Raw genomic sequence first — 13,818 nt, forward strand, 5'->3', positions numbered from 1 at the left:
AGTACTGGGCATACAAAGAATAAGTCCCGGGTCGATTTGCTCGACTAAAGGCGGTGCTCCAGCATGGCTGCAGTCAAATGACTGAAACAAGTAAAAGAGTAAAAGAGACTAATACGCTGGGAGTAAAATTTGATAGACGGAAACTGAAAGCCTGTCGTATACACACACACACACACACACAAATGAGGGGTGCTGAAAAGTTCCTGTTTTTTTTAGTACAAGAAAATACAAGAGGATCAGTTAATTATACTTCTATTCAACATATTCCTCTCTCGGATTCACACACTTATTGCAGCGGTCCTTCAGTTTTTCTAAGCCTTGTAAAAGAACTCAGAATGTAGGGCCTCCAACCAGCCCTTTCGCAATACTCCTAAAGCCAGGCACTTTTCAGCACACCTTTGTTAATATATATGAGTCGAATTAATACAACAATGCTTTCAAATGAAAAAAAACTTTTTTATGACAAAATACGATATTTTACCCAAAAGAATAAGAACCACATACACGCAGAAGGAGATCAACTGTTTGATTTAATTCCCTATATAATTAATAAATATCTGCACAAATCGTTAAAATATTTTATAAAACTCGTTCGAGAACTTTCCTCCGAACAGTTCTACCACAAAATTTTAAAAAACCATCTTACTCCATGACATCCAACTTCGCACAGTTTCTAGCTGTCATCAATCTAAACTAAAATATACTCCATTCCAAGCTTAACAGACACTCACACAAACACACACACACACACACACACACACACACACACACACACACACACACACACACACACACACACACACACACACACACACACACATACAGGCACACACACACACGCGCAAAAGAAAAATAATTTATGCACCTTAACGAATGTTCATTAATGAGCGTTTTTATTGTGCCATTCTCAAAATAATTCACCTCATCTAAGTCATACAGCCATACTCCGGATTTGTAATTAAAGTGTTATAAATATATATATATATATATATATATTATATATATATATATATATATATATATAACATTATATAGCATTTTTATGGAGAACCCATTTCTCGTAACCAGTCACTATTCGTTCCAAAAGAGGTTCATTCGTGAGACGTGACAGCAAAGAAGAACACACGTTTATTCTCTGCGCGCGATTAGACTCGGAAAGTTTGTGAGGAACCCATTGACTCAATTTGCTGACTTTTCTGATGGCACGCAGGTATCGATGAATGGTTGAATGACCAAATCTAAGCTTCTCTGCTAGTTACTCAATAGTTCCACCAGGGTAAGCAGGACGTCCTCGTCGAGTTCTACAGATCTTCCCGAACGCGACACGTCTTCTAGGCTGTAGTTTTCGGCTCGGAATATCTGGAACCACCGTCGACACTAGCTTACGCTTCTTCTCTGATCACCATATACTGCATTAACATTCCTCGCACTTTCCGTTGCGTAGTTGGAGTTATTGAACTCATAAAGCAAAATATGCCGAATATGCTCCTTTGTCACTTCCATTATACGTTTGGAAAAATAACTGTTAAAATCGAACATGCATATATCTCTTCAAAACTTGCGAGGTAAAATTACTACCTGCTTTTATAGCAAGCTGATGCAGATATATATATATATATATATATATATATATATATATATATATATATATATATATATATATATATATATATATCTATATATATATATATATATACATATATTTATATGTATATATATATATATATATATATATATATATATATATATATACTATATTTATATGTATATATATACATATTAATTAAATTAGAGATAAAACCACTATTAGGCAAATCAAACAGTGAAAAACATGAACCAAAACATAATCCTAAATCGAATTTTTCCCTGTAAGTTTGGATTTACTCCCTAATATTATTATTATTATTATATATATATATATATATATATATATATATATATATATATATATATGTATATCTATCTATATATATGCATATATATATATCTTTCTACATTTATATATATATATATAGACAATGGAGAGAAATAAATATTCGTAAATGTCAAAATTCTTTATTTATCTAATTTCTAATGAACATAAAAGGGATATACCAGTACTATATTTGCATACACATGCATAAACTAAGAATATGCAAAAGAAACTAATAAATTATAGTAACTAAAGAATTTATATACAATTATAAATATTCAGGGGTGAAAAAAGTATTCGTACAGAACATAAATATCTGATAATTCTGATTTAATACTTCGTAGCATAACCATTATTCAGTTCCACTTCAACCAATCTCTTCTTATAGTTCTTAATCAATGACTCGCGTGTTTCTTTAGGAATTTTTTCCCATTCTTTTTGACAAATTTTCTTCAAATCTGGAATGCACGTTGGGGCTCTTGAATGAATTTTAATTTTCAAATAACGCCACAAATCTTCAATTGGTAGCCTTCACCGTGTGCTTAGGGTCGTTATCCTGTTGTAAAACCCACCCTTCACAAAGCTGGAGATTTTCTACAGAGTCCCATGAATTATTGTTCAAAATATTTTGGTACATCTCTGCATTCATTCTACCGTCTATCACATGTAAATTGCCAGTACTATTTGCAGAGAAACACCCCCACACCATGATGTTGCCACCAAACTTTATGGTAGGAATAGTGTTTTTCGGCGAATAGGCAGTACCATCTTTTCTCCAAACATGGCCACGCGAATTTCGTCCAAACAATTCAATTTTCGACTCGTCTGTCCATAAAGCATTTTCCCAGAATGTATCAGGTTTATCTTTATGTTCATAAACAAATCTTAAACGGGCATCTCTATGCCTTTTAGTCAACAGCGGAGTTTTTCTAGGAGAGCGTGACTTCAGTTCATTCCTATGAAGCTCATTGCTGATTATTCATAGTGTAACACTAGTCTCTGAAGCTAACAAATCTTCTTGCAACTCCCTTCTGGTGATCATTGCGTTTTTTCGATTCTTCACATTATTTTTCTTAAAGATCTAGTGGAAATCTTGCATGGTGCACTGGATCTTATTCTGTTTTCAGCAGTTCTCGATTTTTTATATCTTTGAATAAATGAAGATGTGGTAGAAAATGGAATACAAAGGGTCTCTGATATTTTCCTGTAACTTTTACCTGCTTTCCACTGTTCAATAATTAAGCTTTTCACTGTATTTGTGAGTTCTTTACTTTTCGCCATTATTACGATACTACTTTATGTTGTCTCAGTGCTGAATGAAGAAGCTAGCGTTTTGACACTTAAAAATGACAACTGATAAGATTATTGCAACAAACGAGAAAGTTCTAGTAAAAAAAATTATTTTAACAATATTTTGTGGCATAGAAAATCATAAATTTATTCTGTACGAATGCTTTTTTCACCCTTAAATATTTATGATTGTATATAAACTCCTTAGTTACTATAATTTATTAGTTTCTTTTGCATATTCTTAGTTTATGCATGTGTATGCAAATATAGTATTGGTATATCCCATTTATGCTCATTAGAAATTAAATAAATAAAGAATTTTGACATCTACGAATATTTATTTCCTCCCACTGTATATATATATTTCGCTTTTGCATTTGGTTTGCAAAATTGTGTGTTGAAGCATATTTTATCGTGTCTGGGGAGAGTAATTCTTTTTTAGGGCCTTATTGATTTAACACACCGGAAATACCGAAAAGGTTGCAAGAGGCAAAGAAAATTTTTGTAAAAATAAATAAATAAATGAGTGGAAACCAGACCGGTGTATGTGTTAAATTAATAAGGCACTAAAAGAGTGTGACTCTCCCCATACATAATTACTTACACACACACACACACACACACCACACACACACACATACACATACACGCATATATTATACTTTTTTATAATTTATACTTTTTTTCTTTCTACTCTAGGCACAAAGCCCGAAATTTTTTGGGTGGTGGCCAGTCGATTAGATCGACTCCAGTAGCAACTGGTACTTATTTTATCGAATCACGAAAGGATGAAAGGCAAAGTCGACCTCGGCAGAATTTGAACTCAGAACGTAGCGACAGACGAAATACCTATTTCTTTACTACCTACAAGGAGCTAAACACACAGAGGACATACAAGGACAGACAAACGGATTAAGTCGATTACATCGACCCCAGTGCGTAACCGGTATTTATTTAATCGACCCCGAAAGGATGAAAGGCAAAGTCGACCTTGTTTTGTGATCGTGAGTGCACCAAACTACACTGTGCGTATGCTTACATTTTTGTGGATGCTTGTATGAGCGAGTGTGCGCGTGCCATGCAACTTGCACGAGGGTGGTTATACATCTATATCTGTTAACCGTTATTATTTAATACTTTGCTCGCTGTATTGCGTATTGTAAGCGCTATGAAAAAAATTATCAGTTGCGAACCCTCCACGCAGCGCATTTGCAACTCATTTCATAGTACTACTGTCATGCGTAGAACAAAGCAGTTACAACATAAATACCAACATCTGAGTTCACTTCTCTTAACAGAAATTCAAAGATTCATTGACGAACATATTACAACCATTAATCAATGAGCGAATTGTTTATTGTTCTTCCCTCTCTGCCTGTTTTATGCATCGCTTGTAGTTCTTTTCTGCCTTTCTTAAATAGGTTACCTTTTCTTATCTCTAAGCTAAACTGATTTTAAATCTTTGCTGTATTTCACCCCAGAAATCTCAAGTAAATACGTTCCCTTGATTCTTTTTTTTAGTTTACTACCCGAATCATAGCATAGAGGAACATGATTTGTCATGTAGTGGCAACCTACAAAGGTTTAAATTGAATGCCAACTGCAACATAGACAGATAAACAGATAAATAAACAGAAAATACATAGAGAAATAGTTGCATGTACTACTAGACTTGAAACATCACTCCAAAAGGCATGCAGGTTTGACTTACATGCACTCGCGAGTACACATACGTTTGCATATGCACAAACACTCGCTCAAACATGAGCATGTGGAGAGTGTAAAGGCTGTGAGTTAGGCTTTTCTTCATAGAACTAAACACGTGTACACACGCACCTGTATTTTATCTTTTATCTTTTACTTGTTTCCGTCATTAGACTGCGGCTATGCTGGGGCACCGTATTGGAAAATCCTTTTTTAGGCGAACGTATTGACCCAATACGTTTTTTAAAGCCTGGTAATATGTTATCGGTCTCTTTTCCCGAATTGCTTACTTACGGGGACGTTAACACACCAACACCGGTTGTAAAGCGGTAGTAGGGGACAACACAGACACAAAGACACAAGCACGCACAGATATACGACAGGCTTCTTTCAGTTTCCGCCCACTAAATCCACTGACACGGCTTTGATCGGGTCGAGACTCTAGTAAAAGATACTTGCCCAAGGTGCCGCGCAGTAGGACTGAACCAGGAACCATGTGGTTGGGAAGTAAGCCTCGTAGCACACAACCACGCCAGTGTTTAAAAATAAGCCGTCGATGGTCCTGCTGGGGACAGAACCCTGGGCCTCTCGCGTCTAAAGCGAGTGTGATAGCCACTATAGTACAGAACCTGACTATTTTATAATATATACTTTCAGATATTGCGTGGTTGATGAAGGAGAGTATTTGATTTTACAGGGTTTCAATGAGAGAAAATTGGAAAGCATGGCACAAATGGGCTATTGTCAAGGAGTATTATTCTAGGGTGTTAAAAAAGTATGAAAACTTACCCGTCTATCCACCTATCTAAATTCCTGCTTATCTGTCAATCTACATTCGTGTGTGCATGTGTGAGAGATGTACCCGTAGTTAAGTAGATTTGTATAGTTCTAGAAATGTATTTATATTCGAATCATTTATTAATGTTATATACACATTCACACATACAATTACACACACGCATGTATATACATACATACATACATACATACATACATATATATATATATATATATATATATATACATACAGATACACACGCAGATATATATGCAAGTGTGTGTGTATGCGTGTGTACGGGTATTTATATAAACACTTTTTCCCAAATCTAAGCATATGTTCAAAAGGCGAAATTTGCAGTGTCATATCCTTGAACTAATACACAATAACATTCACACACAAACATAGGCATTCCCTGAACATCGGTGCATATATATATATATATATATATATATATATATAATATATATATATATATATATATATATATATATATATATGTATATATATATATATATGTGTGTGTGTGTGTGTGTGTGTGTGTGTACATACATATATTTCATTTATTTTATTGTTTTCTGTTTTTCTTACCGAAGGAAAGAAAGTAGGTGTCTCAAGACTAATCCGTGTTAGATGTATTTAAAAAAACCCCAAAAAAACTTAAGTGAATGGTTAACATCAGTAAGAAACGCATGACGAGACAAGAAACATGTACCTAAGAACATCAAAGATTTAGCTGTCTGTCGTGATATTTGCCATATTTGGCTTAGGCCGCCCATCGTCCTTCCACTCTGTTCCCTGGTTGGCATCATCTGCCCATTTTCGATGCCACCTGCTTCTCTTCGCCGTTTCTAGGCTTACTCTTTAAGATTATTTGTTTTTCTTATTCGTCTATTTATCTTACTTAAAGACCCGTTTTGCTTTTAATTTTCACCCCTTAATTACCTTCTCTTTTTTTTTTCCCCTCTTTACCTTCTTTTCTTGTCCTTCTCTAACTTTTTCTTGTCTGTAACCTAGTAGTCGTACATACTGTCTTGAATGGATTCAACATTTTATGCTTCGTTGTTCACAAATGTATATTTAGTTTGAAACGACTTTATTTGTATTTTTTTTCAGAAGTGAGTGTCGGGAGAAGATTTTTTTCCCATCTTCCGGCTGATAAATGGCGATATTAACTGATGATGCATTGTCTCCTTAATTGACGTCCCCTGTTTTACTGTCCCTCACTTAAGGAACTCACCATTCTGTCTCAGTTACAGAACTTATTGAATGAATACTAGTTTCTAATACGGGTAAAAGTCACACATTTTGGGTGAGATAAAGTCGATAAAGTTGACTCCAGTATCTTTATAGGTAATTTCATCTCTGGATGAATAAAATGTAAAGCTGGACTTGGTGAGATTTGAACTCAGAACATAAAGGGGGCAATCAACTACAGTAAAGTACTTTGTTAATGGCTTTCCATTTACTTTGTTATAATAATGATTTCTGGCACTTTTACAATATTTTATTGAATAAATTAGGAAAGGACGAATAGCAAAATTAACTTTTGTGGGAATTGAGCGTGAAAAGAGATTACTAAATGCCGTAAGGTATTTTTTCCGTCGCTTTACAGATTCTGTCGGTCAGCGACACTCATGAAATTTTAATTTGAGCTGTTTGTATAAATGTCTCATATTCAACATGTTTCGCGATCAGTATATTGAGATCAGTAAGTAAATATTCTGGATCTTTTCGGTTTGAACGGCAGTTTTTTAAAATAATTTCCACGTAACTAAACACTTTTAAACTTCGTATACTGGTAGAATGTGTTTATAAAACATCTTTTTCTCTTGGCTTTATTGAGAAAATTCTATAGCTTGTTGTTTTTTTTCTTCAATTTCTTCAATTTCAACCAATCAATGACGTCTATTGAGGTGAAAACATTCTGTGCCGTATGAATATGTCCCTCGTTTAAGAAACAGATTGGGTTTATTTACATTTCTGAAGAAAAAAATATACCCTAACCCTAACCCTAAAACTGATTGAAATGCAATAGATCGATACTAGGGTCATAATTATGGGTGACAATTTCATATGACACCGCAAGAAAAACTGCCATTCAAACCGAAAAGATCCAATATTCTTGTATTCTGAGTTACCATCTATCAACAACGCACTGATATTAACGTCTTCCAATTTTTATTAATTTTTCATATTATTTCATGAATATTTTCGTTGCACCTCTGCAATCTTCTTAAATAAGCTCTCTATATTGAACTGTTTTCTGTAAGATTTTGTTTATTGTTTGTTGTCAACGAGTTAGCAAAAAGAAATAGAATGAAAATTTAATAACCATTTGATAATGTAAAGGATCATCCCTTGTATTATCAATACGGTGGTACATCAGAGTACAAGAAAATTGACTCGTATAAACGTTATTAACGAAGAAATAAGCGGTATAAAGAAATGTTGGGTCATCCCATAAATAATGTGGGTTTTTAAAAAATATTTTTGTATTTTGCAAAATTAAGATAAACGAAGTTCTTTTTTAACCTAAAATATACTCTCCTTCATTTTCTACTATGCTCTTCCATCTATCTAGTAGACTTGCAAGACCCCTCTTCCAAAATTCACTTGTCCGTGACGAAAAATACTCCTCCAGTACTGTTCTGGCCTCGTCTACAGAATTTATATTTTTTCCGTCCAAATAATTTTGAAGACTGTTAAAATCGAACTATACTCTTCAAAACTTGCACTAAGAATAAGGACAAGGTAAAATTACTACCTGCTTTTATAGCAAGTTGATGTAGGTAATTCATCATGTTCCCCTCCAACTTTTAGTTCATGTAATTGAAAAAAACTGCATTATTTATGGGATGATCCAATACTTAATATTTCGAGCATACTCCATTATTCTCTTTGCCGCTTGTTATTTCAATGAAAAGACACTAGCAGACGATGACCACCCTTAGTTTTCTTGCATTCTGGTCATTATAATCTGAATAGTCTAGAAGGTTATTATTGAAAAGTTGTAGTAGTCATTTCTCACTTAATTCTCGTCAGCGTGGTTGTTACTAGTATAAACTGTGATCAATTCGGTGTCGAATTCAGTTAAGGTGATGAGCTGACAGAACCGTTATAACGCCGGGCGAAATTCGTATCAGTATTTCGTCTGTCTTTAAGTTCTGAGTTCAAATTCCGCTGAGGTCGACTTTATTTCTCATATTTTGTGGGTCGATAAAATAAGCACTTGGATCTATGTAATAGACTTACCTTACTCACCCGAAATTTCGGGCCTTGTGCCAAAGTTTGAAACCATTATATTAATTCAGTTAAGATGGCGAGCTGCCAGAATCGTTACCGCACCGGGTAAAATGCTTAGCGCCATTTCGTTCGTCTTTGCGTTCTGTGTTCAAATATCACCAAGATTGACCCTACCTTTCTTCCTTTCGGGGGTCAATAAAATAAGTACCAGATGAGCACTAGGGTCTATGTAATTAACTTCCTCTCTCCTCTAAATTTGCTGGCCTTGTGCTAAGATTTGAAACCAATATATTAAGTCAGTGATAGACTTTCATCCAGGATTGTGTAAATTCATCCACAAAAGTCTGAGAGCGATTATATTTATGCTATCCATCACAATGTCCATCCCTTGCTGTAGTGTAGTGGCTTATGTGCATCGTTGACCCTGACAGTTATACCAGTGGAGTGCAAGACAGGTGAAATGCTAGAGGCCCGACTAAAGTGGATCACCTTCTCCCAGTAGGTTTGCGTAGGGGCAACAGCTCTACATAGAAAAAGCTAAGTTGCAGAAGCATCGATGACAACTCAGAACCAACGAAACCCAAGAAAGGACAGCCTAGATTCAAAAACAGTGGAGAAAAGTCGTCGATGGCCTAAACTCAATAGGGAGCGACCTGCTTAAGTAAGTAAATACATTTATGTTATACAAGCCTGCTTTGTAAATAGAAAGTATGAAGCTCTCGGCAATGTCCTGTTCTTGTTTCTTTTGTTTCAATATCATGAATTCTAGAACGTCCGAATACGGATGCAACTGCTTAAATATGAATTTCGAACCCAACACTGAAAATCAAGTTTGTGTGTAAAACGGTGTTATTAGGACTAAATCTTTTAACTGTTCGTCATTTGGTTCTTAATTTCTACCAGATAGACTAAAGCTTGATAATTTCTATGTTGTATCCAGCAAATATACTTTATTTTCTATGGAAAATAGGAGCCAAAGAGGAAGCTTTTGCAAAGTCGCAACCAAATGACTCTCAAGTCACACTCTACTGTCTTGAAAAAAGAAGAAAAATGAATAAAGAAGGTAGCATTCGTTAGATAATAAAGTCCTAGATATATGATGATGTCTGAATAACAGACGAGATGTTTACGGATAGATGTATTTGATCATAGGCCTACTGGATAAATATTCACCTCGGACTAAACATTTCTTTTACCGTTGGGAATAACCATTCTCACAAAGCTGCAAGTCTTATTTTCATCTTACGATTCAACCAGTTATCAATTACTGTTTGTAGGTTAAATTAATTTGATTTAAATATTCATTGGCTTTTTAAATGTGAATGTTGCAATAGATGTAAGTGTTCGGTACGTCTATATATGTGGATGTCTCATGTTTCGTATGGAGCGCAAATCCAATCCTATAAACGCTTCTTATACGATTTAAATTTTATTTTCGCATACATATTGTAATGAATTTGAAATACCAGATTAATAATATACAATATGCATGTTGTTAGTATTACTTAACTTCAGGTCAGCCCTCATCGAGCAGAACTATGTACAAAACCTTTCTAGCATTTTCTAAGGTGTCCTTTACTTTTTATTTCAATTGCTGGCCAAAATTTGAAATTAATATAGTAGAATGTGATTAGAGGAAAATTTAGCAGCTATTTTTAGCAGGTGGATCGACAAATTTCGATGGCAGTATTGGAAAAACTCTTACACCCAGATAAAATTTTATTCACCGGCGAGATTTGGTCTGGATTCAAATTTGAAGCTATTTGCGGATGAAATCTACAAAAAGCATGGCTGAAACCTTAAGACCAAAACAGTAATTCGATATAAGCTGTATTTTTATAAATTTGCAAAATTAAAGATTCATTATGTTTTCTAAACATGTAGGATACACCACTGCATGTTCTTTTACATATTTGCTATTTGTCCCCGGAAATAAATGATTCCTTTCTCTGGTTTCGCAGTAGGTGTCAATCGGAAAATAGGCAGAGGTCGAAGATATATATATTTTGACTTGCAGAACAAGATCAAGGACAAGAACAACTACAAAATCAATTACAACAGCAACTTTGTCAGAATATTGCCAAATCCTTAAATCATTAATGAAGCATATATTCTAATTATTACTTTAAGTATAAATGAGACTGAAACTATTCTTCTTGTTATCTCTCTCCACATTCCACAAACAATAAAAATCCTATGTTCCGTTTCCGCCAAGTCGTTCACCTACAGTTGGCCACTGTCCCCTCTTCCAGACCTAGTAAGTAAAAAAAAAAAAAAAACATCCCCCCCACCCAAAGCTAGGAGCTCTGAATGAACACATTGATATATAATGGTGTTTTTTTTTTGTTTAGCCTATAGACCAGCACTTTTAAGAAACTACTTATCGTGTAAAGCATTCCAGCCATAGTGTTTCCATTTTTTTCAGACATTATTCAATGTGTCCTTTCTATTAAACTGTAGGGTGTTATTTAGGGGAAACTGATCAACTATTTCTATCAGAGCGAGTGATCTGGCGAAAGCTCCTTCGATGGCTTGCTAATATTTCTTCTCACGAAGGCAGCGAGCTGGCAGAATCGTTAGCACACTCGGCAAGAATTTCGTCCATCTTTACGCATTGAGTTCAAAAGCCGTCGAGGTCGTCTTTGTTTTTCTTCCTTTCAGGATCGATAAAATAGGTACCAATTGAGCACTGGGGTCTATCTAATCGACTTTTCCCCCTTCCAAAATTGCTGGCCTTTTGGCAATATGTGAAACCAATATATTTTTTCTCATGAAGGTGGCGAACTGGCAGAATCGTTTGCACACCGGGCAAAATACTTAGCGGTACTTTGTTCGTCTCTACGTCTTGAGTTCAAATTCTACCGAGGTCGACTTTGTCTTTCATGCTTTTGGGGGCGATAAAATAAATTCCAGTGGAGCACTGGGGTCGATGTAATTGACTTAGCCCTTTTCCCCAAGCTGCTGGCCTTGTGTCAAAAAGTGGAAACCAACATACCTCACGAAACAGCAACATACCTCCCAGTTTTTACATCATTGTAGACCATTTTAGCTATTTGACCGTCCTTTTACATGCTAAACAGCTTTAGCTAAAAGAGAAAAACAACCATCCATAGATTCGGTCAGAGACAGACCACAAATGATTCTCAGCAAAATCATAACCACCCTCCACAAAAAAAAAACAAAGATTCAAAATAGAGTGGAAAAAAAAAACTAAATAAACTAACCAGCCAACCAACCAACCAACCAAACAAAAAAACAAATGTTCTTCTAGTTAGAACAATCCGTTGATCAGATGTGACTATGAAATGACTTAGCGCTGTTTAAGAAGCCCTCTTTACACAATAAACCAGATTGCCAAACTAAATCACCCTCTGATACACTCAGCAAAATACTAAATACAAAAGGAATGTGTTCCACATGTTCAGTATAAACAATGGTGCCGTTGTAAGGCCACCCGGCTGTCACTTTTTAATTGCTCTATATATACATAGACACATAAATATATAAATACATAAATACACAAACTTTCTGTGTCTCTGTTCTTCTCTCTGTCTCACAGTTACGTTCCCTCACACACACACACACACACACACACACACACACACACACACACACACACACACACACACACACACACACACATGCAAACATATATACATATATGTGAGTGTGTATGTTTTTGTGCTTGTGTGTATGTGCGTGTATATATGTTTACATGTGTAGATGTATTTGTAAAGTTTGTGTAGGTGTATGCATGAGTTTGTGTAGTGTGTGTGTATACATATATTCACCTACATATATGGAACTATGCAATAGTCATACAAAGCGCACGTATGTATATACATATATATGTATATACGTGTGCATGCGCACGTAGTGTCATATACATGTGCGCTTATTTGTATGTATGTGGGTCTCTATCTATCTATCTATCTATCTATCTGTTTGACTGTCTCCGCGTGTGCGTGTATATATTTGTATGTGTATATATTTTGTGTGCTTATGCGTGCATTTGTCAGTAGTGTTTACGTGTATGCACACCTGCATTAGCCTGTCTTAGAAGTAAATGGGAAGTTGTAGAACTGGTAGAAAATTCAAACTACACATAAGGACATACTCCTCGTTCTCCTCCACCTCCACCTCCTCTTCGCGGTCCTCGACATCGTTATTATTAAGAACCACATTCCGCTGAGGTCGACTTTGCCTTTCATTCTTTCGGGGTCGATGAAATAAAATACCAGCTGAGCCCTGGGGATCAATGTAATCGACTAGCCCCCAAATTTCAGGCCTTGTGTCTATAATAGAAAGGGTTATTAGGAATCACAATACAATCACCATAATATGATTTTAGTTGGGAAGATATCATTAATAGAATTGACATTAGCATATCGTTGACACCCATTTCATTTTTTTTCTTCTTCATTTTTTCGGAAGTGAAACAATAAAAGACAACGTATTTAAGATATTTACCTATATTCTGTAATGCATTTAGTGCAGCATTTGAACGATAAATTGGTGCATTCGAACAATATAATAACTTGCGGTATCTAATCTACTCGAGTTGCCCAAAGAGTTCTTGCCACTCTTGCCATAACATATGCATTAAACTAGTAGTTGGCCTGTCCGAGATCTGTATGCAATGATAGTAGTGTTCACAAAAAGCTTGATTAAAGAGAATTAAACAGATGAAATGTTGGCCTAGTCTGATACAGCAGGAACTCTAAATAATGGTTTCAAATTTTGGCACAAGACCAGCAATTTTGGAGGATGGGGGAAGACGATTACATCAGCAACAGTGTTTAACTTGTACATTTTTTATCGACTCCCAAAGTATGAAAAGCAAAGTCAATCGCGGCGGAATTTGAACTCAGACCGTAAAAACGGGCAA

General features: G+C 35.3%; 1 long non-coding RNA gene across 1 annotated transcript; it reads right to left on the reverse strand.

Moving 5' to 3' along the window:
• Positions 1-263: 263 nt before the first annotated feature.
• On the reverse strand, positions 264-6,248 carry LOC118766340. The gene is made up of 3 exons (XR_005002277.1): positions 6,237-6,248; positions 922-926; positions 264-396 (listed from the first exon to the last, which is right to left on the reverse strand). It is a non-coding gene; the product is annotated as an uncharacterized LOC118766340 (long non-coding RNA).
• Positions 6,249-13,818: the final 7,570 nt, after the last annotated feature.

The sequence above is a fragment of the Octopus sinensis genome, linkage group LG1, assembly GCF_006345805.1.
Source record: "Octopus sinensis linkage group LG1, ASM634580v1, whole genome shotgun sequence".
Classification (NCBI taxonomy): domain Eukaryota; kingdom Metazoa; phylum Mollusca; class Cephalopoda; order Octopoda; family Octopodidae; genus Octopus; species Octopus sinensis.